Source organism: Lontra canadensis, unplaced genomic scaffold, assembly GCF_010015895.1.
Source record: "Lontra canadensis isolate GAN:19392208 unplaced genomic scaffold, GSC_riverotter_1.0 scaffold7, whole genome shotgun sequence".
NCBI lineage: Eukaryota > Metazoa > Chordata > Mammalia > Carnivora > Mustelidae > Lontra > Lontra canadensis.
Genome location: NW_022631001.1, coordinates 24,789,269 through 24,814,858, shown reverse-complemented (window position 1 = coordinate 24,814,858; position 25,590 = coordinate 24,789,269). Strand labels below are relative to the sequence as shown.

General features: G+C 37.9%; 1 protein-coding gene and 1 pseudogene across 3 annotated transcripts in view; one reads left to right on the top strand and one right to left on the bottom strand.

The window, feature by feature from the left end:
* RAB6A (RAB6A, member RAS oncogene family) overlaps positions 1-25,590 on the bottom strand; it is a 107,737-nt gene that overhangs the window by 46,184 nt on the left and 35,963 nt on the right. The window lies entirely within an intron of this gene.
* On the top strand, positions 1,406-2,350 carry LOC116865077 (annotated as a pseudogene).

Here is a 25,590-nt window from a genome sequence, read left to right as displayed (position 1 = left end):
TTGGGGATTGAAAACTGAAACCAATTACACTCACAAGGCTTACTGTCTTCATAAACATGACTTTACCACTCTACTGTTATCAACCTGACTTTACTATTCCGGGAATTCTTCTCTAGGAAAATAAAAGTTTCAAATAACTATTATTCCTTTCTGTTATGCCACCCAATTTGTAGTAATTTGTTAATGTAGCCCCAGGAAACTAATATAGCTACTAAGTATTATCTCACTTACCATGGGAAGCAATAAACTCAGATTTACCTTAATAGTAGGTTGGTTGGGTGCCTATTTTTAGGAAGTCAGCATTGAACGGAGTTCATTATACTATCTGAACTATTGTGATATATGTTTGAAACTATTCATAATAAAAAGTATTTTAAAATGTTTTCAGAACATATCATGGTCCCAATGTGAAAATCACTACTTCATAATTAAACCATGACAAAGAATGTTCTGTCATATTCTAACTTAAATGTCCTATTTTCTGCAAAGCCTTTATCCAAATACCCTAAGTCTTTGCAGTTCCATCCTCTATGCTCTCCTAACACTTGGTACATACAGTCTTAACTACAGCCCTTTCCCTTAGGTTGAATGGGTCCTTCTCTGAATGAGTGAGCCCTGACGATAATGGTAACAAAGGCTATGAATCCTAAATAGTACTGTGTTACTTTTTCTCATTTAAAATGGAAGAAGCATTTTGGGCATTTTATTTCAAACTCCAGTATTAGTAAAGCTAACAAAAAACACTCCATGAGGAGTCTAAACCAGAACAGGGTTTCCTACCGCTCCACTTGGTAGTATTTATCAAAAACAGCAATGTGCAGTTGGATCCAGCATGCAGTTTAATCTGAACAAGTATCTGAAGAAAATAACTAGACAAGTACATAAAGATTTAGGTGTAAAACTAGTCACTATAAGAGTAAAATTTAGGGGCGCCTGGGTGGCTCAGTGGGTTAAAGCCTCTGCCTTCGGTTCTGGTCATGATCACAGGGTCCTGGGATCGAGCCCCGCATCGGGCTCTCTGCTCAGCAGAGAGCCTGCTTCCCTCTCTCTCTCTCTCTCTCTCTCTCTCTGCCTGCCTCTCTGCCTACTTGTGATCTCTGTCTAATAAATAAATAAAAAATCTTAAAAAAAAAAAAGTAAAATTTAGATATAACTTACTTTTCAACAGGTCCATGGTTATATAAATTACGGTATCTTCATAAGGTCCACAGTATTAGATATCTATTCAGATTGCTACAGAAATCTTAATGCCATCAAGTTGTTTTAAAAAAAAAAAAAAAAAAAAAGCTATAGCTACAGAGCGGAGAGAATGAGGAGGCTGCTTCTGGCTCCTGCTCTCACAGCCATTGCAGTACACTGAACTCCACAGAGACAGAGCCAGGGTAAGCGAGAGCCAGAGGGGCACTGGGTGACTCTGTGCCTCGCTGAGGAAAATAATTAAACATGGGCAAAGGAGAACCTAAAAAGCTGAGAGGCAAAATGTCATCATATGCATTCTTTGTGCAAACTTGCCGAGAGGAGCACAAAAAGCAGCACCCAAATGTTTCAGTCAACTTCTCTGAGTTTTCTAAGAAGTGCTCAGAAAGGTAGAAGACCATGTCTGTGAGAAAGAAAGGAAAATTTGAAGACATGGCAAAGGAGGACAAGGCCCGTTATGAAAGAGAAATGAAAACTTATATTCCCTCTAAAGGGAAAACGAAAAAGAAGTTCAAGGATCCCAATGCACCCAAGAGGCCTCCATTGGCCTTTTTCTTGTTTTGTTCTGAGTTATCGCCCAAAAGCCAAAGGAGAACATCCTGGCCTATACACTGGTGATGTTGCAAAGAAACTGGGAGAAATGTGGAATAACACTGCTGCAAATGACAAGCAGCCTTATGAAAAGAACGCTTCTAAGCTGAAGGAAAAATATGAAAAGGATATTGCTGCATACCGAGCTAAAGGAAAAGCCTGATGCAACAAAAGAAGGATTTGTCAAGGCAGAAAAGAGCAAGAAAAAGAAGGAAGAGGAGGATAAGGAAGATGAAGAGGATGAGGAGGAGGAAGATGAAGGCGAAGGAGATGATGAGCAAGTTGGTTCTAGCGCAGCTTTTCTTCTTGTCTATAAAGCATTTAAACCCCCTGCACACAACTCATTCCTTTTAAAGAAAATATTGAAATGTAAGGCTGTGTAAGATTTGTTTTTAAACTGTACAGTGTCTTTTTTTGTATAGTTAACACACTACGGAATGTGTCTTTAGATAGCCCTGTCCTGGTGGTATTTTCAGTAGCCACTAACCTTGCCTGGTACAGTATGGGGATTGTAAATTGGCATGGAAACTTAAAGCAGGTTCTTGTTGGTGCACAGCACAAATTAGTTGTGTATGGGGATGGTAGTTTTTCATCTTCAGTTGTCTCTGATGCAGCTTCTACAAAATAACTGTTGTTCTACTAATTGAATACCACTCTGTAATTGCAAAAAAAAAAAAAGTTGCAGCTGTTTTGTTGACTTTCTGAATGCTTCTAATACAATTTTTTTATTAGTATTGTTGTCCTTTTCATAGGTCTGAAATTTTTCTTCTTGAGGGGACGCTAGTCTTTTGCTTTTGCCCATTCTGGATCACATGGATTATTACAGTGTTTATCTTTTCATATAGTTAGCTCATAAAAAGATTTGTCTGCACCCTGCATACTCATGAGGAGGGTAATAAAAGTTGAATTGAGACAGTTTTCACCCAGAACTGAAACTCAAATCTTGATCAATTGATACCAGATCTCACATAGCCCAGGCATGTTTATAAAGTGAAGAGTAACGAGTCTAGTCACACCATGGGATTAGTAGAATCAAACATTTTGAAAAGTCTGTCCTTGAAGGACTAAGAGAAAAGTATGTTCTCATCTTTACATAAGGACTCTACATTCTTTAACTCCCATTACCATGTAATGGCAGTTACATTTGCAGTCCCCACATTAAAGACGACCTGAGAATGTATCCCCAAAAGCATGAGCTTAAACTATAAGACTGCCATATTAAATTTTTTGTTGACAGTCCCAGCAAAGGCTCTGGCGAAAAAAAGGGGCTGGCTGTAAATGTCTTTTTCTATTTACTGAATATGGATTTCATAGGAAACTTGACTTTCATTAAAGGTATTTTTAATTAATTGGGCCAACTTATAAAATGTATGCCGCATTTAAAATCAGGCGTATTTTCCTATATTATAGTTTGCTCCTTTAGATAAGTCAAACAGACCTGAGGGAAGAAGGCACTTGAAACTTTGTATTTCAGTATGAGTTACCGGATTTGAATTTGATTTTTCTTTACAAAACCCTAACCCATTCATTAGACTCATGTTTGTCTACATAGCAGTTTAGGGAACAATGTGGCAATTTTGTGGTTTTTTAAGATTATTGTTCTCTTAAAGTGCCAGTGTTTTAAAATAGTGTTCTTGTAATTTTACATGCTTCTGTGATGGAGTGCTGTTTTGCTGTATAATTTTGACTTGGATTCTTTCCATTTGCATTTGTTTATGTAATTTCAGGAAGAATACTGAACATCTGAGTCCTGGATGGTACTAATAAACTAACAATTGCAGAGGTTTAGAAAAAAAAGCTATAAATTCATTATAATTTTGCTAAAGCAAAAATATTCATCATCCGTAATGAAGAAAAGTACATCTAAAATCCCTGCACACATGTGGATACACACGTGCATGCTTGCTCTCTCAAATAAATAAATCTTTTAAAAAAAGATTTCAATTTATTTATTTCACAAAGAGAGAGAAAAAGAGCACAAGCAGGGGGAAAACAGCAGAGGGAGAGAGAGAAGCAGATTCCCCACTGTGCAGGGAGCCGCAAGGACTCAATCTCAGGACCCTGGGATCACGACCTGAGCTGAAGATAGCTGCTTAACCCAGAGAGCCACCCAGACTCCTATCAAATAAACAAATAAATCTTTAAAAAAAAGTTCTAAATACAAAAAGGTATATATTCACTCAAAAGATAACTCTCTAAATAGCTTACTTCAGATTAGCAGACTACAATGAAATGTTACAATATCCCATTCTAATGCATGTATTTGTAAGTAATCTCTAAAAATTACAGTAGCACTTACAATGCCCCCTTAATGCCCCTCCAGAAACAAAATCGAAATTCTAGCCCAATTTCAACATTTATAAAATAATTTCTGAAATGAGACCATCTGCAAAATACTATATACTCTCTTACAATTCTTTAAAGAACAGGCATGACAATGATCTCAGTGGGACTCCTATTCTATTTTACTCTACTGACAGCCATGGCAAACAATTTAGGAATGAAATCTAATCCAAATGGTAGGGCTGTATCTTTTATTTGTAGTCCAAAGCAAATATAAGAAAAGATCATATTCATATTTCTTCATTTTAATGAGCACATAATAAATGCCAGGGATGATGCAAATGCTGAGATTAAAAACAAAAACAAAAACACAGTCCCCGTTCAGTTTAAGTGGGGGCGACAGAAAAAATTACTGCAGTGTGATAAAAAATATAGAAGTGGGGCACCTGGCTGGCTCAGTCAGTAGAGTATGAGGCTCTCAGTCTTGGGGGTCATGAGTTTGAGCCCCACACTAGGAATAGAGGTTACTTTAAAGAAAACAAAAAAAATACAGTAGAAGTATGCACAGAATGTTGTGGGTGGGAAGGGAAGAGTCTTCTAGATGGCTGGAAGGTCAGGAAAAACTTACCAGAAAAAAATTACTTTAAAGCTGAGGTTGGAAGTTGAGGTTAGCTAGCTGTAAGAAAGCAAATGGCATCACAAGTCTCTAGCAAGGACCATGAGCTATTCTATATAAGAGGGCTTACTTGAACAGCTTTATTTATTTTTTTAATCTTATCTAGAATGCATCTAAAATGAAATAAATTTAAATATATAGCTCCATTTATACATGGGGGTATGTGAATTCTTTAAAAACAAACCAGAAAAGAACACTTGCAATAATAAGCCATAAATAATAAGCCAATAATAATGAGCCATAAAAGACTGTAACTCTAAATTACAGTCTTTCTGATGAGATTTTACTTCTAATATTGAAACTGTCCCAACCAAAAAAAGCTATAACTGAGTGAATAAGCAATATTTGAAGAAGCAGTTTCTGGGTTGGAATCCCAGTTATTCCTTTTTTTTAAAATTGAGATATAATTCACATACCATAAAATTCACCCCTCTAAAAACCAAAATGCAGTGGTTTGTAGTATATTCACAAAGTTATGCAACCATTACCCTAATTCCAAAACATTTTCATTACTCCAAAAAAATCCCATATCCATTAGCAGTAAATCCCTAAAAACCCTCATCCCTAGCAACCATTAATCTTTCTACCCTATGGATTTGCCTGTTTTCCAGTCCACATTTTACCACCTATGTAACTTGTAGCTTAATCTTTCTGTGCCCCAGTTTCAATAAAATAAGCATAATAATAATTCTGTATCAAGGAATGGTTAAGACATATAAAGTGGTTAATATGACTGGATATGCTTAGTGAACATAAACAATTCTTAGAAAGCATTGTAGAAGGTAGTCCTCTTTGTAACAATCTAAGATTTCAACTGAAGAGTGAAGATAACCCTACATGAATCTAGAATTTAGGTATTTCCTAATTGAAAACAAGTCATAAAACAAGAACAACAAACTTAGAGGCATAAAATCATATAGTATATGTGTTTTCTGCCCTTGGTGAAACTGAACAAGAAATTTTAACTAAGATACTTAGAAAGTCCCAAAGTGTTTGGAAATAAAGTAATGTACTTATAACCTAGGGGTTCAAAAAGAAATCACAAAGGAAATTTAAAAATAATCTGACAGAATGATAAAGAAAATATGTAATATATGGTATGCAATATTCATAATAACCAAAAAGCAGATGCCAAATGTCCATTATCTGATGAATGAAACAAAATGCAGTATATCCATTCAATGAAGTACTATTCAGCCACAAAAAGGAACAAAGTACTGATACATGTCATAAGGACAAATCTTGAAAATACCATACTGGGGCGCCTGGGTGGCTCAGTGGGTTAGAGCCTCTGCCTTCGGCTCTGGTCATGATCTCAGGGTCCTGGGATCGAGCCCCATGTCGGGCTCTCTGCTCAGCAGGAAGCCTGCTTCCCCCTCTCTCTCTGACTGCCTCTCTACCTACTTGTGATCTCTCTCTCTGTCAAATAAATAAATAAAATCTTTAAAAAAAAAAGAAAATACTATACTAAGTGAAAGAAGCCAGTCACAAAAGACCACATGAGATAGGATTCCATTTCTATGAAACATGAACAATAGCCAATTACACTGAGACAGAGATCAGTGGTTGCTTAAGGATAAGGGACAGTAGGGGAATTGGGTGGTGATGGCTAACGGACATGGAGTTTGTTTTAGAGGTATGATGAAAATGTTCTAAAATTGTGGTGATGGTTACACAACTCTGTGAATATATTTAATGCCACTGAAACATATTATTTACAAACAGTTAAAATGGTAAATTTTGTTATGTACCACTTTATCTATGGCTTCATTTTCTGCCGTTTGAGTTACCTAATGTCAACTGCATTGCAGAAGCAGATGATCCTCCTGACATACCATCAGGAGGTCAATAGTAGCTTAATGCTCTGTTACACTGACTACATCAATCCCCTCACTTCATTTCGCCATATACACATTTTGTCATCTCACATCATCTCACATCAATATAACAGGAAGGGTTAGTATGGTAGTACAAAAAGGTATTTTGAGAGAGAGATCACACTCATTTAACTTTTATTAGGATATATTGTTATAATTGTAATATTTTATTATTAGTTATTGTTGTTAATCTTTTACTATGTCTATTTTATAAATTAAACCTTATCTAATAGGTATGTATATATAGGAAAAAAACACATATATATAGGGTTTGGTACTATCCAGAGTTTTAGGCACCTACTGAGGGTCCTGGAACGTATACCCCGCGGATAAGGAGGAACTAGCATATATTTTACCACATTAAAAAACCCTCTCACTAGCCCTCCACCACCCCCCCCCAAAAAAATTATAGGGGATTTAAAAAATCTAATACTAGAACACCAAAGATAAAAGGAATGCTTAAAAAAGGGCTGATTATTTATTATACATTAAAGAAAACAAGTATTGGGCCCCTAGAAAACCAAAGTATACTAATTTAGGACGAAATTTCTAGAAGCAATAAAGTAATTCCTAACATAATACACTCTTCAAGAATCTTTGGGTTCAGGGGTGCCTGAGCAGCTCAGTCGGTTGGGTGCCTTTAGCTCAGGTCATGATCTCAGAGACCTGGGATCTAGCCCCACATCAGGCTCCCTGCTCATTAAGGAGCCTGTTTCTCCCTCTCCCTCTGCTTGCTGCTCCCCCTGCTTATTCTTTCTCTCTCTCTCTCTCTCTGTCAAATAAATAAATAAATAAAACACTGGGGAAAAAAACCAAACCTAGGTTTCAAAGAAGTAAGACTGGTGTCTACTAAAAAAAAAAAAAAAAAAAAAAAAAAAAAATCTCTGTTCTATAACCTATATATATAAAAATGTATGAAATGCTTCAAAATTCTTAGCCAGTTATATTGGTTAGATAATACTGAAACAAACCAACTAGATACTTATATTTTTCTAACTTTTTCCCACAAAAATAAGCTACTACAAACGATTATTGTGCTATGGTAATAACTGTAACTTAAATCAGATGTTATGATTTAAGTAACAGAGCTAACAAAAAACCCTATCTGTAGTTACTATTTCATCATGGTAACAAAGACAGCTAAAAAAGGTACTTAGGGACCACAGCAGAAAACCTCAGTTGCAAGCAAAATCCAATGCAATACCATATCTAAGATATCTGATACATAGGTGGTACAATTCTATGGCAAAACAGAAAACTGGGGCTGGCTCAGCTTGCAGAGCATGCGACTGGATCTCAGGATGGGTAGTTCGAGCCCCACATTGTGGGGTAGAGTTTACATAAACATAGACACCAGAGAATCAATTAATCAAGATAATGCTACTTCAATGTAGCTAACGTAGTCAACAGCACTAAAGTTCAATAAATCTAGTGGCCTTTCTCTAACGACCTAAATTGAATAAAGATTTTGTTTCTCTTAAAGTTAAAAAAGAAAAAAAAAAAGACAACTACAGTTACACTTTTACAAACATAACTCAAAAACGGGGATTATGAGTTTGTGTAGAATATTTGTTGAAATCAGTAGTTTCATATCTGTAGCTCAAAAGTAGTTTTTAATAAAGGTGCTTTATCTTTATAATAATATTTATGTGAGAGGCATAAAACCTATAGTATGAGTTTCCAGGATGATGAAATGGAAACGCCCAGAGTAAAAAACAAACAAACAAAAATATTTGTGACATAAGAGATGAAAACAGAGAATATTAAAAACTTAAAAAAAGAGAAAGAAACAAACACTGGGTGATGTATGGAACTGCTGAATCACTATTTGTACACTTGAAACTAATGTAACATTGTATGTTAAACTAAAAGCAATTAAAAACTTAAAAAACCAAAAGATGAAGACAGGAAAGATACAAAAAGGTAAGGACTGGCTAATCCTACCAAAGATAAATAAAAAGTAAACAAATATTTTAATGCTACTATTTATTTCTCACTTCATACCAAAACTACTAAGTACTAGGGAACATGGAGGTTGGGGGATAAGAACAAAAAATTATGAAGGCACATACCAGAGGGAGTTCACATTCCTCTGAAAGAGACAAACAGGCACATATATAAGAGAATGAATAAGAGAAGAAAGCACTGTTCAAAGTGTCCAGCCTCTATACTGCTGGAGATATCTTTTCTGAATTTATAAAACCTTCCAAGACTCCCCACTATCCATAAGCTAAAGTTCAAAATCCTTTAGCAGGAATTCAAGAACTTTTACAATCAAACTGGAACCAAACCTTCTGGACTCATAACCTATCCTTGCCAAACAAACTTCCCTCTGACAATGATGAAAGGCTATTAATTATTCTTCAAGCATAACATGTACCTTGGAACCTCTGAGATTTTGCTAATATAAACTAATTTTGTGAAACTTTTCTTTCCTGGTTAATTATGAACTTATAAATTCAATATCAGATATGGTTCTACCTGAAAAAAAAAAAAAAAACAACTGTATTACCTCTCAAAATTACTTTCAGCCTAAGATTTTATTTCTGTAAGTATTTTAGAATACAGCTTTTATGGTATTCCTACAACAAAGTGAACATCCATCTTTGAATGTATCATAAGGATAAAAAGATGAGTTGGAAATTATCTGTACCACCAAGTAATAGTCCAGTGGAAAGTTCAAACTAAGTACTAGCATAAGATTCATTTTCCCAGCATTGACTTTAGACAAGTCTTTATATTAAGTCTAAGAGCAGAAATTTAACATAAGAAAAAGCATGATCCACTCTTCTTATGGGGGAAAAATAAGAAAAACTGGCAATATAAGAAATACTTATCTCAGATTATCTTGTTTGTGCCTTATTTACTAGTTTATTTCTTCCAAATTACAAATAGTAAACTGCAGAATAGGAATTTCATCTTGTTCATGGCTATCTAGACTCATATCCATCCTGTCCAGCACTGAATTAACCAATGAACAGAAACTTCACCAAGTACACAGCATCCATTACTAAGGCAGCCCAGAGTCTAGCATACAACAAGCTAAAGCAGCAGTCTTATGTCCTTCTAAACGTGAAGGGAGATAAGGCTCATAGAACATACTCCATAATAAATCTCAGGATAGACACTGAGGTTTTAAAATCAGAAGGCCAAATTTACTAATTTACAGAAAGAACTTTCATTAAGTATGGCAATATTCAAGTCAACTAGCAAATTTTCTCATTTAAGCTATACATATTATTTGTATGTTTTCCCTGCTGTAGTTCAATAAAGTTTTCCTTATTTAAAAAAATCTAAAAACAGGGTGCCTGGGTGGCTCAGTCGGTTAAGTATCTGCCTTCGGCTCAGGTCACAATCCCAGAGTCCTGGGATGAAGCCCCCATCCGGCTCCCCATTCAATGAGGAGTCCGCTTCTCCTTCTCCCTCTGCCCCTCCCCCTGCTTGTGTGCTCACTCTCTCTCCCCTTCTCTATCTCTGACTAATAAATGAAATCTTAAAAAAATAAATAAATACTTAGCCAAAAGAAAGATGATATACCTACACTAACACCACAGCAACCTTTAGGGCCAAAAGCATTATTAGAAATGAAATGGAGGGGCGCCTGGGCGGCTCAGGGGGTTAAAGCCTCTGTCTTCAGCTCAGGTCATGATCCCAGGGTCCCCGGATCGAGCCCTGCATCCTTCTCTCTGCTCAGCAGGGAGCCTGCTTACCAGTCTCTCTCTCTGCCTGCCATTCTGCCTACTTGTGATCTCTGTTAAATAAATAAAATCTTAAAAAAAAAAATGAAATGAAACACTTGAAGATGATAAATGGTTCAATTAAAAAAAAATGGGGGCACCTGGGTGGCTCCATGGGTTAAAGCCTCTGCCTTCCGCTCAGGTCATGATCCCAGGACCAGCCCTGAATCAGGCTCTCTGCTCAGCAGGGAGCCTGCCTCTCCCAGCTCTCTCTGCCTGCCTCTCTACCTACTTGTGATCTGTCAAATAAATAAATAAAATCTTTTAAAAAAAAAAAAAAAAGGAACACTTGAAGATGATAAATGGTTCAATTCACCGAGAACCTACAACAATTCCAAATTTATATTTGCCTAATTTTAAAAAGTCTCAAAAACACATAAAATAAAAATGAAAAGAACTAGAAGAGTAAATATACAAAGCCACAACCACTGTGGGAGATTTTAACATATCTCTTTCATTAACAGATAGACAAAAATTCAATAAGGACACAGAATATTTGAATCACATGACTAATAAAACCAATCTAATAACCTTACAGAATTCAGCACCGAACAACCAGTAAATACATTCTTTTCAGAGGAACATGGAATATTTATTAAAATTGATAACATGGGGGCGCCTGGGTAGCTCAGTGGGTTAAGCCTCTGCTTTAGGCTCAGGTTATGATCTTGGGGTCCTGGGATCGAGTCCCGCATCGGGCTTGCTGCTCGGCAGGGAGCCTGCTTCCCCTTCTCTCTCTCTGCCTGCCTCTCTGCCTACTTGTGATTTCTGTCTGTCAAATAAATAAATTTAAAAAAAAAATCTTAAAAAAAAAAAACCCTTACAGTCTTATGACTACTAAAGAAACTGAAGTTCTATTTTAAAATACTTCCCCATAGGGGTGCCTGGGTGGCTCAGTGGGTTAAAGCCTCTGCCTTCGGCTCAGGTCATGATCTCAGGGTCCTGGGATCAAGCCCCACATCGGCTCTCTGCTCAGCAGGGAGCCTGCTTCCCTTCCTCTCTCTCTGCCTGCCTCTCTGCCTATTTGTGATCTCTGTCTGTCAAATAAATAAATAAAATTTTAAACTGTGACTACAATCTCTCTTATGTGTATCTTAACTTTTCTCCATGTGGCAAAATTTAAGTAGTAATGTTTGACTTTGGAAAAATATTTCTGGATATTGCAATAACAATCAAAACATAACCCCCAAAGAAAAAGCTTGAAAATTAAAAAAAAAAAAAGAGGAAAAAAAGAAAAACCTTGAAAACATTCTTTCAACTCTGATAAAACAAATTTTATAGCATAACAATTTTTTTTAAGTCCCAAGACATAAAGAAATGAAAAATCTTTGCTTGCATAGCGTTTAAACTAGGAATAAATACACCTTAAAATATAGGTTATATAATATTTAGGTATAGAAAATAAATTCTTTTATATTTTAGTTCAAGTAGTTTTGTTTTGTTTTAAAGAAGTAATCTCGGTGAGCCTGGGTAGCTCAGTTGGTTGAGGCCTCTGCCTTCAGCTCAGGTCATGGTCCCAGGGTCCTGGGATCGAGCCCCACATCGGGCTCTCTGCTTGGTGGGGAGTTTGCTCCCCCCCGCCAACCTGCCTCTCTGCCTACTTGTGATTTCTGTCAAATAAACAAACAAACAAAAAAATCTTAAAAAAAAAAAGGAATCTCCAAATAGTAGATCAGGATCTCAATTTCTCATGGGGTCAGCATTCATTCGGTTATTGCATCCTTTTTATATTAAGGTTACCCCAAAATTCCAGAGAAAGGAAGTAGAATCCACTTAGGTGACCTCTTTACATCATCCAAAGACATTTTTAGCACCCTTTCATGTACTCCTACCCACTCAAGACCATAACACTTCTAAAAATTAAAATGCCTCCTTTTCACACAAAGATTAGATATATTTAATTTTAAGACAGCATTTCTACTCTATTTGCATTTCTTCTATATTCACTCGAAGCTCTTTAAGCTAAGCTTATATTCTTCTCCAAAACACTTTTCAAAATCCCTGATAGTGCATTCATTATATTTTTCTATATAAAGCAGTTTTATATGACAATTTCAATCGGAGCCTAACTAATCTTATCCTGAATACTGCGGCTGTTTATTTTTTGTTCAACATTATTTTAACATTTGTACCTAAAACTCCCGTGCAAACAAATACTAATACTTCTACAACTTTTTCAGCTTTTCTCTTCTTGTTCAGATCTTAGAACTGCAAAGTAGCTAGCTATTATCTTTTTTGCACAGTATCACTGCAAACATAAAGACTTTTTTCAGGGGCACCTGGGTGGCTCAGTCAATTAAGTGTCTGACTCTTGATTTTGGCTCAGGTCTAGAACTCAAGGTCCTAGGATCGAGCCCTGTGTCAAGCTACATGCTCAGCACAGAGTTTACTTGTCTCTTTCCCTCTGCTCTCCCCTCCACACCTCCCCCACCCCGCCCCACTCTCTCTTTCATAAATATAAAATCTTAAAAAAAAAAAAAAAAAAAGAAAAGAAATTGGAGTGCCTGTGTGGCTCAGTGGGTTAAGCCTCTGCCTTCCGCTCCAGTCATGGTCCCAGGGTCCGGGGATGGAGCCCCGCATCAGGCTCCCTGTTCAGCAGGGAGCCTGCTTCACCCTTTCTACTCCCCCTGTTTGTGTTCCCTCTCTCGCTATGCCTCTCTGTCAAATAAATAAAAATCTTTAAAAAAAAAAAAAAAAAAGATATCCAAGGAGAAGATAGATTCTACCTGGTCCTTGGACCAGCATCTTGTGCCTTTCTGGAAAAATGGGTAAACTCTTGGATAATTTGGAATTGTAATGGTAATCTGGGGGAAGCTCTGACTTAAATAAATCCATGTTAAGGGGCACTCTTAAAAATGCAGATCCCGGGGTGCCTGGGTGGCTCAGTGGGTTAATCCTCTGCTTTCAGCTCAGGTCACGATCCCAAGGTCCTGGGATTGAGCCCACATCGGGCTCTCTGCTCAGCGGGAAGCCTGCTTCCCCTCCCCTCTCTCTGCCTGCCTCTCTGCCTACTTGTGATCTCTGTCAAATAATAAAATTTAAAAAAAAAATGCAGATCCCGGGGCGCCTGGGTGGCTCAGTGGATTAAAGCCTCTGCCTTCGGCTCAGGTCATGATCCCAGGGTCCTGGGATCGAGTCCCACATCGGGCTCTCTGCTCGCTAGGGAGCCTGCTTCCTTCTCTCTCTCTCTCATTCTGCCTGCCTCTCTGCCTACTTGTGATCTCTCTCTCTCTCTCTCTGTCAAATAAATAAATAAATAAATCTTTTTTAAAAAATGCAGATCCCAAATCTCTCAGAGAAGAACTGTATCCTCCCCTTGGTATGCAGAAGCATCTAAAAGACATAATGACTTAAAAAACAGGTCTGAAAGGATCTTTACAGCATGCAAATAAAAATGTTTCATTAAGGGGCACCGGGGTGGCTCAATCGTTAAGTGTCTGACTTCGGCCTGGGATCGAGCCCACATCAGGCTCCCTGCTAGGCGGGAAGCCTGCTTCTCCCTCTCCCACTCCCCCTGCATCCACTCCCTTTCTCACTGTGTCTCTGTCAAATAAATAAATTAAATAAATAAAATCTTTTAAAATTTTTTTTCATTAAAAAAAAAAATGCTTTGGTCTCCTGAACAGGTTAACTTTGTCAGTCCATCTGCCAGAAGAAAAACAATTTAGATCCAACTATTCTTTTTAGTTTTGTACCTAAAAGAAGGGTAAGTTTTTTTTTTAAGATTTTATTCATTTATTTATTTACTTGAGAAAGAGAGAGAGAGAGTGAGTGAGCGCACTGAGCATGGGCATGGGGAGGTGGGCAGGAAGCGCAAGGGAGGTGGGCAGGAAGCGCAGGGGAGGAGGGAGAAGGACAAGCTGACTCAGTCCTGAGTGCAGAGCTCTATGCAGAGCTCAATCCTCCGACCTGGAGATCATGATCCCAGTGAAAACCAAGAGTTGGGACACAACCAAATGTGCCACCCAGGTGCCCCAAGGCTAAGATCTTTTTTTAAAACAAAAGCTGTAATATTTCTGTATCTGTATGTTTCTGTGTATCTATATATACACATGACACTTTTCTACCTCTGGATGGTATTGCCAAAATTCATTTGTGAAGAGCTCTACTTGATCGGCTTAAAGAAAAGTAAGTGCTTATAAAAATTTAGTAAACTAAACCAAATGTTATTCAAGTTCACATGATCTGGGATAATCTTTGATAAATAAAATCTAGTTTCTAAGTTTGCTGGGGGTTCTTTGTTGGTTCTGGTTTTTTGGGGTTTTTTTTTGACAAATTTGTTGGTTTAATTAAGATAGACATGTCTCAGAGTTATCAACATTGGATATAATACAAACACGCAACTTTTATTCCACTTGGGTTTATTAATTAAATAAGTTCATGACATCTCTGTAGTGAAACTTGATGGCTAACTTTGACTAATGCCCCATGAAGTTTCTGTAACCTAAACCTAATTGTTGGTTATGAAATTATTCAGACAGATGAATGAAAATGAGCTAAGAGTTTTTAGGTAAAGTAATTGTTTTATGGTATGTATGCTTTAAAAAAAAAAAAGCAGCAGCAGCTTTCCTTAATATTCCCTGGTAACTCAAAACTTTATAGAGTTTTGCCAAGTTAAATTAAATGATATAATTTCATTATATTACTAAGATCATTTTCTAAATATGATAAAATACTACAACATTAATTACTAAATACAGATTATCCATTTTGGCTTCTTATTATAGAGAAAGTAAAGATATTTGGGTCTACTAGTAAACATGTTTTATGCCATGCTGAGAAAGCACATTTCTAGAAATTATAAAATGTATTATAAACTTGCCAGATTGCTTGTATCTTAGTTTTCACTGAGAATTAAGGATTCTAAGAATTAGGAATTCCGATTAATATATGTAAAGCTACTAAAAACCAATAAAGATGAAAGAAAACAACTGTATATGAGAAGTATAAAGTGGTATACAATGCCCGTTTTCAGTAAAAGAAGGTATGAGGAATGGAAATGCACTGTGGTGAAGGAAACAAAAGTGATTCTGTCCTAAAGAAAAGCTGGTTATTTTGGAAAGGCAAAGAATAAGGGACAAACTAAAATGGACACAGAAGTTATAGAAGGTTTTCAGGAAAGAAATCTTGGGAGAGGAATCATATGTATAATCAAGCTAAGATCAAAATGCATTTGTTTAAAAATAAATTTTAAAATTAGGGCACCTGGGTAGTTCAGTCAATCACTCAACTCTTGATCTCGGCTCAGGTCTTGATCTGAGGGTCAAGTTCAAGCCCTATGTTAGGTTGCATTTTTTTTTTTTAAATGTAATATCAGAAGTATACTGGTACAAAACTGGAATGGCTTTGTTAAAAAAATTTTTTCTTAGACTATGGGTCTGTTCTTAATAAATTGTAAACAAAGTTTCTTTACTGTTATGTAATCTGCCTAGGAAACAAGAGATTCTGTGTTTTGTCTTTATCACATTGTTAATTACTTAGAAAAACCAAGTCTTCTCTACTCAAAAAGAACTAAAGCTTTTGTAGCTATATAACCTTCTGTATTTGTCCTTTAAATATGTTTTTCACTGTGGCCAAGTAGATAGTTTCATAATTTTCTCTGATCCTATTTAGCCAAGTGTCCAAATCTTTCAATATTCTTGACAAACTTCCCAAAATCTAAATTCTAAGTGAAGTTTTTTTGACCTTGAACTAACTTTGAGAATTTCCAGAGGGTCCTTGGAGTATCTCAAAAGATTTGTTCTCTCTCCTTACACAGAGAGCTGTTACACAAATTATTCAATATGTTATATTATGTAAGAAACATTGTCAAATAAGAATACTGAGCCTTCAAGGACTGGAAGAAAAAAATATTGTTAAAATGTCTATGCCACCTAGAACAATCTACACATTCAATACAATCCCTATCAAAATACCATCAACTGGGCACCTGGGTGGCTCAGTGGGTTAAGCATCTGCCTTCAGCTCAGGTCATGATCTCAGGGTTCTGGAATCAAGCCCCACATCAGGCTCTCTGCTCAGTGGAGAGCCCGCTTACCCCCTCTCTCTGCCTGCCTCTCTGCCTACTTGTGATCTCTATCAAATAAATAAATAAAATCTTTAAAAAAAATACCATCAACTTTTCTCACACAGCTGGAATAAATAAGCCTAAAATTTACATGCAACCAGAAAGAACCCAAATAGCCAAAGGAATGTTGAAAAAGAAAATCAAAACTGATGTCATTACAATTCTGGACTTCAAGCTCTATTACAAAGCTGTAATCAAGACAGTATGGTACTGGCACAAAGACAAAAAGATCAATGGAACAGAATAGAGAACCCAGAAATGGACCCTCATCTCTACGGTCAACTAATCTTTGACAAAGCAGGAAAGAATATCCAATGGAAAAAAGTCTCTTCAACAAATGGTGTTGAGAAAACTGGACAGCCACATGCAGAAAAATTAAACTAGACCATTTCCTTACACCATACACAAATACAGACTCAAAATGGATGAAAGACCTCAACTTAAGACAGGAATCCATCAAAATCCTAAAGGAGAACACAGGCAATAACCTCTGTGACCTCAGCCATAGCTACTTCTTGCTAGACACATCTCCAAAAGGCAAGGGAAACAAAGGCAAAAATGAACTATTGGGACTTCATCAGGATAAAAAGCTTTTGTATAGCAGAAGAAACAGTCAACAAATCCAAAAGAGACAACTGACAGAATGGGAGAAGATATTTGGAAAAGTCGTATTAGATAAAGGGATAGTATCCAAAATCTATAAAGAACTTACAAATTCAACACCCAAAGAACAAATAATCCAGTCAAGAAATGGGCAGAAGAAATGAACAGACATTTCTCCAAAGACATCCAAATGGCCAAAAGACACATGAAAAAATGCTCAACATCACATGGCATCAGGGAAATACAAATCAAAACCACAATGAGATACTACTTCACCCTGGTCAAAATGGCTAAAACTAACGAGTCAGGAAACAACAGATATTTGGTGAGTTTGTGGAGAAAGGGAAACCCTCTTACACAGCTGGTGGGAATGCAAGCTGGTACAGCCACTCTGGAAAACAGACTTCACAGCACTCACCATAGCACATACCCTCCCCAATGTCCATACAGCATTTTTTTTAAAGATTTTATTTATTTATTTGATAGACAGAGATCACAAGTAGGCAGAGAGTCAGGCAGAGAGAGAGGGGGAAGCAGGCTCCCCGCTGAGCAGAGAGCCCGATTCAGGGCTCGATCCCAGAATCCTGGGATCGTGACCTGAGCTGAAGGCAGATGCTTAACCCACTGAGCCACCCAGGTGCCCAGTTGATGGTATTTTGATAGTGATTGTATTGAATGTGTAGATTGGTCTGGGATCATGACCTGAGCGGAAGGCAGAGGCTTTATCCCACTGAGCCACCCAGGTGCCCCCTGAAATAGCTTTTAAAGTAACATTTGAGGACTGGAGTCTGCCTTTGGCTCAGGTCATGATCCCAGGGTCCAGGGATTGAGTCTTGTATCTGGCTCCCAGCTCCGTGGGAAGCCTGCTTCTCCCTCTGCCTGCTGCTCCTCCTGCCTGTATGCTCTCTTTCTCTCTCTCTCTGACAAAAAAATAAAATCTTTAAAAATAAATAAAACAGGGGCGCCTGGGTGGCTCAGTGGGTTAAAGCCTCTGCCTTCGGCTCAGGTCATGATCCCAGGGTCCTGGGATCGAGCCCCATATCGGGCTCTCTGCTCGGCAGGGAGCCTGCTTCCTCCTCTCTCTCTCTCTGCCTGCCTCTCTGCCTACTTGTGATCTCTATCTGTCAAATAAATAAAATCTTTAAAAATAAATAAATAAATAAATAAATAAATAAAACAAAATGTACATCACAAAAATAACCAAATTTACTTGTTAATTGAATCTTTTTTTTTGGGTACATGTATGTGAACTCTCATCAGATCTTTGTGGCCACTTTAAAGTCTTTCATCATTTACAATTATTGTTTTACGGGGAGCCTGGGTGGCTCAGTGGGTTAAAGCCTCTGCCTTCGGCTCAGGTCATGATCCCAGGGTTCTGGGATCAAGCCCCGCATTGGGCTCTCTGCTCGGCAGGGAGCCTGCTTCCCCCTCCCTCTATCTCTGCCTACTTATGATCTCTGTCAAATAAATAAATAAAATCTTAAAAAAAGATTATTGTTTTACTCTGATAGTTTACCAAAAAATGTCCATTCTCGAAGAGATTCACGAAAAAGAAATTTGATATATACTCTAGAATATAGGTTTTTGAAAACTTTAAGATCATAACACTGCACGGAGTGAGAATGCCTAAAACTCTAATGGAACACTGGGTGCTTTAATGTTGTTTCCAGATTTATCCCCTCCTCTTGTTTAAGTAATGTATAACTTAGAGCAATCTTATATAGTGTGTCTTTCCAACAAAGACTGAAGCATTTATCTTTTTTCCCCTACTTGATCCCTCCAGAATTCCTAAGCCCTTATTAAATATTCTTGATTTTCATGACTATATATATATATTTCCTTAAGTTCAATGAGAATCTAATCTTCCTTGTAGCAGCCTGCCCTATGCACCTAGACCCTACCTCCTTTGATCCACAGCTGATAAAAGGGAATATACTTCAGTTTTGCAAAAACCTCATCAAACCCATAGAGAACAATTATACTTGGTAGGACAATCTTTCTACAGTTCAGTCCTGGATGATGAAAGCCTCATCAGATGTCAGATCTACAGCCTGGTGATTTCATCTTTTGGAAAAGACATCCCCAAAAAGACTCAACTCCATTGGAAAGGCCCTTACAGATACTGTTAACCAACCCTTGCACCATCTTGTGCCACCAAACTCCAAGGACAGATTCTTGGATTCATGTATCACCTTTAAAGAAAGCACCAAAGCCTGACTGGACCTGCACACCAACTGGTGTCCTGAAAGACTTCCAAGAGTTGAAGCACATGACAGAGAAGGAGACAGATTTTCCAAAATGACTGAACCAGGCCTATACACTTTTTTCTTGCTGCTGCTTATTTCTCTCTCCCATTTTTTTGGAAAGACAATGATCTTATCTATATTCTTCAACTACTACAAAAGGGGGGAACCTTTCTGACTGCTGGATCCCTCACCAAAAACTCTAAACTGTTCATAATGTCAGAGATTCCTTGGTCTTATCTGTAGGCAATTTTTCCAATGATCTGTTACCCTGCATTCAAGAGAAATACAAATGGGCTAACTCCTTTTTGCAAGACTTTTAGAAAAGACCCCTTTAGCATGGGACGGTAGCTCACAGAATGACATCCCAATTCTTCTAATCCTTGGCTTGAAAAAGGTCAATCTGGATATGCCAGCTAATGGATCTATCAACAACCATACTGTAGCTGGAGTCCTCTGCACTCCAACTGGTTTCATTTTGGCCTACAGTAGATAGCATTTCCCATGGGCATAAAAATGTTCAGATAGCTGCCAAACTGGAGATCAATTCTTTTTCTTTTTTTTAAGATTTTATTTATTTATTTGACAGACAGAGATCACAAGTAGGCAGAGAGGCAGACAGACAGAGAGAGAGGAGGAAGCAGGCTCCCCGCCGAGCAGAGAGCCCGATGCGGGGCTCAATCCCAGGACCCTGGGATCATGACCTGAGCCGAAGGCAGAGGCTTTAACCCACTGAGCCACCCAGGCGCCCCTGGAGATCAATTCTTATTGGGACTTTTAACTGTCCCTGCCAACATCCATAATAAATCATAAACCTGACACTGATTCACCCCATTAAACCTCCACAGTTACCTTAAAAAGGAACTTGCAGGAAGGACTATATGACTCCAGGTGTGCCTGCATATAAAGAGCTTTCTGCTTGGGCTGGAATAAAAGCCAAGGAATGCATCATCAGAAATCTCTAACTTTAGGACAGTCACAGGCAAAGCAACAGCAGTCCAACAATGATCCCTGAATCACTAGCTAAAGTAGCTCTGGATAATGACATAGTCCCTGCTTGCTGAACAAGGAGGCATCTGTGCAATAGCAAATACCACCTGTTGCATATGGATAAATGTATCTGGAGAAGTAGAAATTCAATTACACAAGATCAGGAAACAAACCCATTGGTTACAAGAAATTTCACCTAATGACCCCTGGTCTTTTAACCTATTTAGCTGGTTACCTTCAGGTTTGGGCTCCTAGTTTTCAGAGAAAGATCTTAATGTAAAGGGGGAAAAAAAATAACAGAAACCTCATTTAAAATGGAGTCAGAAGGCCAGAAAGGGGTGCTCTCATGCCCTACCAGTCACTGTAGCCCTTTGCAGAACCACCAAGAAGAGACTTACTTACCCTGCATTCCTAACAAGAAGCCTACTTTACTACCCTAGAAGGATGAAGGAAGATTTCCTCCTTGCCTAGCAACACCCCAGCCAATAAAAGACCGTCACAACTCAGCCAACGCTATGAAATGCGTAAGCCAGATGATTCACAGACCTGTAGCCCTGGGGGAAATAACACATTGTATGTTAATTTTTTTTTTTAAAGTCACTATGCTTCAAACACCCAGTTTATTCCAATGGACTTTGTTTATAACAGCCTCTCCCCATTTCCCTTCATCTATAAAAGAGCATTTCTCTCATTTGTTCTCCAGACTTGCCTATGGTTCATGATGGCTTGCCTACCCCAATCTGCTATTCTGAATAAACCCATTTTGCTGGTTTATATATCAGTTTTACTGAAATAACTGGCTGTTTTATTTTCAAAGTTGACTTTATTCTAAAAGTGACCAAATAAATAAACTTAAAAAGTTGGTTTGAGTTTTTTGAAAATTAAAATTTTTACTGTGATAAACTATACATGTCATAAAATTGGCCATTTATAAATGTACAATTCAGTGGAAATAAGTACATTCACAATGTTTTTAAGGAAGTTACTCTGATTTACATTTTTATAAAGTTTATTCTGATAATGTAAAGGATGGACTGGAGGAAAGGTTCAAGAACAGAGATTGGAAGGTACAGAAAAATGTAAAAGATTTAAACCTAATATACTGCTAGACTGTTAAGTAAGAAGAGAACAAAGATAATATCTGATTTATTAATAACTATGTTCCCCAGGACCTAGTTCCATGCCTGGCATACTATGAACATCTGTTAAATGGATAAAGTATATTTAAGGTTCTATGATTCTGAGAATGGAAGACTTTTATTCCCCATAGGATATAACACCTTAATGATGATTAAAAACATTTTTTTGTAACATAGCATAAGGAGGCCTAACAATAAAGGGTAAAAAATGAATGCCAGGAATAAGATTAGAGATAGGAGAGTACAAATAGGACTATAAAATTAACTTAACCCATGCAGGAGATTTTGGACTTCATCTCAAAAGCCTATTAGGGTATCTGGGTATATGCAACCTCACAATGGCAGGATGGGATAACAGTACTATTAGAGTCTATTAGGGTATCTGGGTATATGCAACCTCACAATGGCAGGATGGGATAAGAGTACTGCTTACTGTAAGTTAATTTAAAGTACCACGCAGTATTTGTCCTTTAGTGACTGGCTTATTTCACTCAGCATGTCATCAAGATCCAGGCATGTCACATCATGTATCAGAATTTCCTTCCTTTTTAAGGCTGAATAATATTTCATTGTATGTATATAAAATATTTTATTTAACCATTCATCCATTCATGGTCACCTGGGTTGCTTCCATCTTTTGGCTAATATGAATGCTACTATGAAGATGGTTACAAATTAGTTGGTTTTATTTTTCAAGATTTTATTTATTCATTTGACAGACAGAGATCACAAGTAGACAGAGAGGCAGGCAGAAAGAGAGGGGAAAGCAGGCTCCTTGCTGAGCGGAGGAGCCCAATGCACTCGATCCTAGGACCCTGAGATCATGACCTGAGCCAAAGGCAGAGGCTTAACTCACTGAGCCACCCAGGCACCCTGAATTGGTTTTAATTTTATAAAATGTATTTTAAAAAAAAAGAAAGCAGGGGCACCTGATGGCTCAGATAGTTAAGCATCTGCCTTTAGCTCAGGTCATGATCTCAGGGTCCTGGGATGGAGCTCCGCACTCTTCCCCTGCTTGTGCTCTCTCACTAGCTGTCTGTCAAATAAATAAATAAAATCTTAAAAAAATAATAAAAAAGTCAAATTCAAAAAGAAAAGGAAAAAAGAACAGAAACAGAAAACCCTAAGCAATTCTAAACTTCTAAAAGTAAGTACTGGTTCTCAGAAAACTTAAATCATCCAAGTTAGAAGGTAAAAAGTAAATGGCAAGGTGGTAATTAATAAGTTCTATAAAGGCCAATTTTAAACTGACAATAGAGAAACCTAAGAAAAAATCTGATTTGTGCTAGAGAACCCCCTAAATGGTTCAGGAATCACTCGCACCAAGTATATCTAGAAAAAGGATAAAGGTGGTGATAAAAACCAAAATCTGTTTAAAAGGTAGACTGACACCCTCTTACATTCCCTCCACGGTTCCACACAGTGGAACAGGTTCTTCTCCCACCTCAACAGAATAGATGATTATACTATGAAAATGGAACAGGGGAGAGCCTGGGTGGCTCAGTCATTAGGCATCCAACTCCTGATTTCAGCTCAGGTCATGATCTCAGAGTCATGGGATCGAGCTCCACATTGTATTTGGGATGAAGTCCAAACTCTTCTGCGTGGGTTAATTTTATTCAAAAAACAAACAAACAAAATGAATGGAAAAGCTGTTTTCATATGTACTAATAATATGAAAAAAACCCTAGGATATATATTAAGCAAAAAAAGGTGTGGAGTTAAAGTCTGATACATCTTATGTAAGAGAGAATAAGAAATTATATTCATATTTGCTTGCGTTTGCATAAAAAAATCCCAGAATATACACAAAAAACTATAACTACTAAAGGAGGAGGGGGTGGAGTGGAGAATGGAGTCACAGGAACAGGGGTGGTAGTAAGTTTTCTAAGTACACTTTTTATGTTTGTATTACCTATTAAAAATAAAGTTAGGGGGCGCCTGGGTGGCTCAGAGGGTTAAGCCTCTGCCTTCAGCTCAGGTCATGGTCTCAGGGTCCTGGGATTAAGCCCCACATTGGGCTCTCTGCTTAGTGGGGAGCCTGCTTCTCCTCTCTCTCTGCCTGCCTCTCTGCCTACTTGTGATCTCTCTCTCTGTCAAATAAATAAATAAAATGTTAAAAATAAATAAATAAATAAAGTTAGAGGGCAGCAAGGTGGCTCAGCTGGTTAACCATCTGCCTTTAGCTCAGATCATGATCTCAGGGTCCTGTGATGGAGGCCCGTGGGCACCCTATGTGTGAGCACGCTCTCTCTCAAACAAATAAATAAAATCTTAAAGAAATAATAAGAATAAAGTTATATAAGAATAAATAAATAAATAAGAATAAAGTTATATGAGAATAAATAAATGAGCCTGGGCTCATTTTGTTTTGAGCACCCAACTCTTGATTTTACCTGAGGTCATGATCTCAGGATCAGGGGATGGAGACCTGAGACAGACTAACCACCTAGCTGGGAGTCAGTTTCTCTCACTGTCTGCCCCTCCCTCTGTGTGCCTGCATGCCCACTCGCGTGAGTGTGTGCACGCTCTCTCTCTCAAGTAAATCATTATTATCTCTTAAATAAACAAATACATAAAATTAGAGGGGGGAAAAGTGATCCAGTTTTAAAGCCCTAAAAGAAATGGATTAGGTGACTTCTCAAAGTCTCCTCCAACTCTGGAATGCTCTCATTCAAGAATTTCAGCTAAAAATCGAATAGTCATTTATAATGATTTATACTGCATCTTCCCTAGAACTCCATGCTCTGGTCATTTCTTTACACCTTTTAACTCTATTTTTCTAAGCAACTGCACTTATCACACTATACTGTTTTAGGTGTTCTATCTTTCTTTCCCTATAAAATGCAAATTTCTTAAGCTTACGCTCTACTAGATCACTTGACAGAATAGTAATTTTACATAAACATTTGTTAAACTAGGGATGCCTGGGTGGCTCAGTCAGTTAAGTATCTGCTTTCAGCTTAGGTCATGATCCCAGGGTTCTGGAATCCAGTCCCACATCAGGCTCCTTGCTCAGTGAGGAGCCTCCTTATCCCTCTGCCTGCTGCTCCCCCTGCTTGTGCCCGCTCTCCCGATCTCTCTCTCTGTCTGACAAATAAATAAAATCTAAGGGGGAAAAAAAGAGTAAATATTTTATTTTAAAAAATTTATTAGGGGCGCCTGGGTGGCTCAGTAGGTTAAAGCCTCTGCCTTTGGCTCAGGTCATGATCCCGGGGTCCTCAGATCGAGCCCCGCATCGGGCTCTCTGCTCGGCAAGGAGCCTGTTTCACTCTCTCTCTGCCTGCCTCTCTACCTACTCATGATCTCTCTCTCTGTCAAATAAATAAAATCTTTAAAAAAAAAAATTTGTTTAATTACTGAGAACTTCCCATGTACCAGGCACTCTTCTAAATGCTTCACATTTATTAACTAATTTAATCTTCAAAGTAACTCCACACAATAGTTCCTATTACCTTTATTTTATAAGTAAGGAAACTGAAGCATAGAGAGGTCAAATAATTTGTCCAAAGTCAGTGGCCAGTGCTAAAATATAAAACCCTGGGACGCCTGGGTGGCTCAGTTGGTTAAGCAGCTGCCTTCCGCTCGGGTCATGATCCCAGCGTCCTGGGATGGAGTCCCACGTCGGCCTCCTTGCTCATCAGGGAGCCTGCTTCTCCCTCTGCCTCTGCCTGCCATTCTGTCTGCCTGTGCTCGCTCTCTCTCCCTCTCTCTCTCTGACAAATAAATAAATAAAATCTTTAAAAAATAATAAATAAAATAAAATATAAAACCCAGACCATGTGCTCTTAATCACTAGCTCTATTGTTTAGTTTTAAGGCTCCAAAACAAGGTATGGAAAACATTCTTCTTGATTGCCCTAACTTGCAATATGAAACTCCATAGTACAAAAGGCTTAATATCATCTAACAACAGTTCTTAAAGTGTGGCCCACGGACTGCCGGGATTCCCAGGACCCTTTAGTGGGGGGTCCACTACCCTTTGGGAGTCAAATCATTTTCATTACATTTAGATGTTATTTGGTTTTTTCACTCTCATTCTCTCATGAGTAAATAGTGGAGCGTCCCAGAATCTATACCATGTGTTATTACAGTAGACTGAATGCAGAAGGATCTATGAGAATCCGGATGTCTTCTAATAAGTCAAAGGCATTAAAGAGATTTGTAGGGACGCCTGGGTGGCTCAGT